The following is a 6,336-nucleotide window of genomic DNA, read 5'->3' on the forward strand; positions in this document are numbered from 1 at the left end:
GAAATGAGAAGAGAAGGGTGACCTAGGGTTTATCTTAGTGGTCGTGTCCTACACTCAGCGTGTGCTCTGATACCATCTTGTAGCGACCCGACCTCAGATGGTCAAGTCTTTGTGCTTCAGTGTCATCCCTGGATCGGTAATGCTGACACACACAATACTCGAAGGATTTATAACAGAGTAGCAATCACACACTTATTACATCGAATGTCTCAAGAGAGAACTTATTACAATAATATGGCTTAAGGCCATCTAATACGATAACAGCGGAAGGCTTGGAAGATAAAGTGAGTCCATCAACTGCAACGGCATAGCTGAGCTGCACGGCAACGACCTAACGAACCTTACTCCTCGTCTGAAAAGTCTGCAACATAATACGTTGCAGCCCGAAAACGGGTCAGCACATGGAATATGCTGGCAATGTAACCCAGTAGAGCAAGAACAGAATAATGCTATCACTACATGCATATTTGGCTGGTGGAAAGCTCTATGGCTACAGTTTTGCGAAAAGCCAATTTTTCCATACAACAAAGGAATATATTTTATTTAACTATCATGGTAGTTGAAACATCATTGAGAAGGTTCCTCCAACTCAATCCCAATTAAAGTGATTAACAACCCAACAATATTAGTTAAACATGATGAGATACTTTTGATAATCTAGGTACTAGATACTCAAGAATTGTCCATAACCGGGGACACGACCAACCATGATTAGATTGTACACTCTGCAGAGGTTTGCGCACTTTTCCCCACAAGACTCGATCGCCTCTGTTTGATTTCTCGCACTACAGGGTGTTTGAGAAACGGATGACCGAGACACAGTCTTTCAGAAACATTAACTCTCTACTCCGGACAGACCATACCAAACCTACATCGCACTACCTGCTGATCTGCCTCTTCAAGAGCTTCACGTAACTTACTCAACTATGCTAGAGCCCATAATAGCTTGTGGCTGCACACGGAAGTTTCTAGCATGAATCATCTCAGTTCCCTTTGAGCCTGGGTGGCGGTCCATAGGAAGATCACACGGGTGCTCCGGGATTTCCAAAAATACAGGCAACACTGGGTACTCCAGGTGCCTCAATCCACCCAGTTGTTTGATTAAGTTGCCACCTTAAGTTGAACCATTAATTAACAAGCTCACAACTGTCATGTATTTCACTCAAACCCAAACCACGTCTACGAGCATAGCATAGCATAGTATATATAAGCAATGTGTAGAGTAACTCCCAAGAGTTTGAATGTAACAGGGCAATAGGTTCTACCTCATCGACTACTTCCCAACCCACAAGTTAATAACATCCTAATCATGCAATGTTTGAGGATTGAGACTAATGCATAAAAACTGGGTGATAAAAGGGATATGATCAAAGTGTTACTTGCCTTGCTGACGATCTACGAAACCTAGGGACTCGTAGTAGCACGCTTCGCACTCCGGGTGTTCTATCGCAAGCAAACAATAGCATACATAAGTAACAAGCAACGATGCACAGGAAAAACTCAAAGAAAAGAGGTTGACCATAAGTTCAAATTAACAACTCCGGTTCGCAAAAAGAATCAAATCAAACGGAGCAACGAAACTCAAACGGCGAGAGAAAGAAGCTTCGTTTACTAATCTGAAACTAGGTCAAATTTTACAGTAGAGAAAACTTGTTTGAGTTGGTTAAGCGGAAAGAGGGTTTCGAGACGAAACTCCAGGCGCTTGAATCGCCTGATTCCGACTAATCAGCAAAAAGAAAAACAGAAACTAAGATCGGATCATAAATCTCGATCAGAGAAAATCGTGGAATAAATCCGATAAAAGAAAACTGACGAACAGACTAACGAACGAGCGTTCGTTGGCTGTTTCTAACGGGCGAAGAACCGTTCGTTAAAACGATCATTCGGACGAACGTCCGCCAAATAGAAGAAATGAGAGAAACCGGCGAATCCGAAAAAAAACGGATCTAGGGTTCTAAAAAAACCGGTCAGTCTTGATAAAAAAACCGGCGGCGGGGTGCGGCGGCTACCTCCGGTGAGAGGTCCGGCGGGGCGGCGGCTTAGGGGGTGGCGACGCTCGGCGGCGGCGCGGACTGCGGCGGCGGCAGCAGGCGGCTTGGCTACGGCGGCTTGGCGGCGCATGGGCGGCGGTGGTGTGGTGGGGTGTTGGGGGCGGGGGTGGGGTGGCGGCGTATATAAGGTCGGGACGGGGCGGCTTGGAGGAGGGGGCAAGACATGGTGGCAGAGAGGAGTTCGGCTCGGACTCCTAGTCTGAGTTGGCGGCGGCGGCGCTCGTGGGGAAGGCGGCGGCGGCCTGGCGCGGCTGGGCCTTAGGCCCAGTCGGCGCGGGAACCTCTTTTTTTAAAAAAAATAATTTCGCCAACCGAAATAAATCCTAAAAAAATCTAAAAATGCCAAAATAAATTTTCACCGTCTAAATAAAATATTTAGAATGAGATGAACATTTTCTTGGCCCTAAAATGCAATTTTGGAAAACGTGCAATTTTTCTAATGCAAACAAAATTGAAATAAAATCCAAATAAAACAATTATTTGGTTTTAATATTTTTCCTCCAATATTTCAATTATCTTGGAGAAGTCATATTATCTCCTCTCATATATTTTAGTGTGAAATATTTTTGGAGAGAAAATAATTAAAACCCAAAAATCCTCGTTTTCAAGATTTGATAAAGATCAAATTTGAAAACTAGGAAATCCCCAACTCTCTCCGAGGGTCCTTGAGTTGCTTAGGATTTCGAGGATTGCGAGATGAAATGCGAACAAAATATGATATGCATGGATGTCTATGTATAACATTCCAAATTGAAAATTTGGGATGTTACACAAGTACCATTTATAGATGATTAATGATTTATTTGATCAGCTAGTCGGATCCAAAGTATTCTCCAAGATCGATCTTCGATCAGGGTAACATCAGTTGAAGATTCGTGAACATGATATACCCAAAACGGCTTTCACCACTAGGTATGGTTTATATGAGTATACCGTCATGTCATTCAGACTGACTAATGCCCCTGCGTATTTCATGAGCATGATGAACAAGGTATTTATGGAATATCCGGACAAGTTTGTCGTGGTGTTCATTGATGACATATTGGTTTTCTCCAAGAGCGAGGAAGAGCATAAGGAACATTTGCGTCTAGTTTTGGAGAAACTCCGAGAACATCAGTTATATGCCAAGTACAACAAATGTGAATTTTGGTTGAAGGAAGTCGGATTCCTCAGACATGTTATCTCAGGAGAAGGAATAGCAGTCGACCCCACCAAGGTTGAATCGGTCACCAAATGGCAGTGCCCCACCTTAGTCAAGGAGATCCGCAGTTTTCTCAGACTCGTGGGATATTATCGGAGGTTTATCAATTATTTCTCCAAGATTTCCAAGGCCATGACTGATCTATTGAAGAAGGAAACTAAGTACATTTGGGCCGAGGATTGTGAAGCCAGTTTTCAGGAGCTAAAGAAACGTTTGGTTACAACCCCAATGCTCATTTTGCCGGACATACACAAGGATTACCAGGTATATTGTGAGGCTTCTCGTCAAGGACTCCGAGGAGTGCTCATGCAGGAAGGAAAAGTTGTAGCTAATACCTCCAGACAGCTACGACCTCACGAGTTGAATTATGCCACACACGGTTTGGAGTTAGGAGCCGTAGTGCTGCACTCAAGACCTGGAGACATTTCCTTGTCGGAAACAGTTGTGATGTTTACACGAATCATAAGAGCTTGAAATACATTTTCATGCAGAAGGAGTTGAACCTTAGACAGAGGAGATGGCTAGAGTTGATCAAGGACTATGATATGAGAATGCATTATCACCCAGGGAAGGCAAATGTTGTAGAAGATGACTTGAGCCGTAAAAGCTATGTGAACACCCTCATAGCTAGAGGATTACCACAGGAATTAGCCGACCATCTCAGAGAGCTCCGACTGGAGATAGTACCGAGAGGATATGTCGCCACCCTGGATATTCAGTCCACTTTGACCGAAGAATCCGTGAAGCCCAGAAGACGGACAAGGAAATTGCTGAGATAAAGGAAAAGATGAGTAACGGAAAGGCTAAAGGTTTTCATGAGGATGAGCATGGAACCTTATGGTTTGAGGATCGTATCTATGTGCCCAATGACCCAGAGGTCAGGATTTAATTCTTCAGGAAGCCCATGATTCACCATACTCGATTCACCCAGACAACACCAAGGTGTATCTGGATTGGAAGGGAAGTTTCTGGTGGACAGGTATGAAGAAGGATATTGCCGAGTACGTAGCAGTATGTGATGTTTGTCAGCGAGTAAAGGCGGAACATCAGAAGCCATCAGGGTTACTTCAACCTTTGCCGATACCCGAGTGGAAATGGGAAAAACTTGGAATGGATTTTATCACGGGATTACCCAGCACCCGTCAGGTTATGATTCTATCTTGGTAGTGGTTGATCGCTTCACCAAGGTAGCTCATTTCATTCCCGTGAAGACCGTATATACCAACGCCGAGTTAGCCAAGATAAACATGACCAGGATCGTATGTCTGCATGGAGTTCCGGGGAGTATCGTGTCAGATAGAGGAACACAATTTACCACAAAGTTTTGGAATCAGTTGCATGAAACTTTGGGTACGAGGCTGGAGTTCAGTACAACTTTTCATCCGCAGACAGATGGATAGACCGAGAGAGTCAATCAGATTCTGTAGGACATGTTGCGAGCCTGTGCACTAGACTATGGGTCTAGCTGGGATGACAACCTGCCATACACAGAGTTCTTGTACAACAACATCTACCAGACTAGTCTGAAGATGGTCCCTTTCAAAGCTCTATACGGAAGGACATGCAGAACACCATTTTTTTTGGGATGGTGTTGGAGATCGAAAACTTTTTGGTCCTGATCTTATAAGAGACTTTGAAGAGAAGGTCAAGTTGATTCGAGACAGACTTAAGATATCTCAGTCGAGACAGAAGAGTTATGCCGACAGTAAACGCAAGGAGATAACGTATGAAGTTAGAGACCGAGCATATCTCCGTGTGTCTCCACTTCGAGGAATCAAGAGGTTCGGTGTTAAAGGAAAGTTAGCACCCAGGTTCATTAGCCCATACAAAATCCTCGAACGCGGAGGAGAAGTTGCATACAAGTTGGGATTGCCGAAAGGATTGTCAGGAGTTCACGATGTCTTCCATGTTTCCCAGCTGAAGAAATGCCATGCTGAGATGGCCGATATTCCTTTGAGAGATACAGTGCCCCTAGAGGCCATACAACTTGAGAGTGATCTGTCTTATGAGGAGAAACCCGTCAGAATTCTTGAGACTGCGAACAGAGTTACCCGCAGCAAGATCATCAAGTTCAGCAAGGTTCTGTGCAGCCACCACTCCGAGGAGGATGCCACCTGGGAGCGTGAAGAAGATCTCCGTCGCGACCACCCGCACCTATTTGCTAGCCAACCCGAATCTCGAGGGTGAGATTCATCTTAAGGTGAGCAGGTTTGGAACATCTCAAATTTTCAATTTGGAATGTTTTACAATCAATAGCTAAGCATCTATGCATTTTGCTTGAATTGAGTGACATTCAGAAATTTTTCAGAGGCATTTGAGTTTTGTTTGAATTTGGATTCAAATTGGCATTTGAAATTTACTTCAAATATCCCTGACAAATACTTGAGCAAAAGTATGAGAGGAGCTAACATGACACTCCAAAATGTTAGAAGAAATTAATGCCAAAAGTTTTGAATTCAAATTTGAGTTTTATTTGTAATTTTCAAAAAAAATGTTTTTATAAAGTTTGGCTTTTGCCTCTAGAAAAATGTTCATCTTATAGGCTATGTTTTTCTGAGAATTTTGATATATATCTATATATATGTCATATATAAAAGTATATTTTATTTCTCTATATATGTTTTTTTCCTCCTGTCTTATTTAAAAAAACAACAAAAAAAACCCAGGCGCCAGCCAGGCCAACTGGCCCAGCCGACGCCCGAGCCGCAGCCCACCAGCGCCGAGCCGGCCTGCTCCACCCGCACCGTGCCGAACCCCCTCCCGGTCGGTCGCCCGATCTATTTCCCCTCTCTCCCTCTCACTGACTTGCTGGCCCCACCCCTTTCTTTCCCCTCGCCCATGCCATGGCACTCTGGAGCACGCCCGAGCGCCGCCGCCGCTTCGATCTTCTCGCGAGCGTGATCCAAGCCCGACCCCTCCTCCAAGACTTTGCCCTATAAATAGCCCACAGCCTCCTCTCCCGAACCCCCTAAACCCCTACTCCAAAACCCACCACAGCCCATGCCACCTCCGTTCGGATCTCGTCGCCGCCGCCGCAGTCTGCCTCCCGTTGCGACGCCGGTGAGCACCACCTCGACCCCTCTT

The sequence above is a fragment of the Triticum urartu genome, chromosome 7A (genome assembly GCF_056163025.1).
Source record: "Triticum urartu cultivar PI428250 chromosome 7A, HENAU_Tu73, whole genome shotgun sequence".
Taxonomy (NCBI): Eukaryota; Viridiplantae; Streptophyta; class Magnoliopsida; order Poales; family Poaceae; genus Triticum; species Triticum urartu.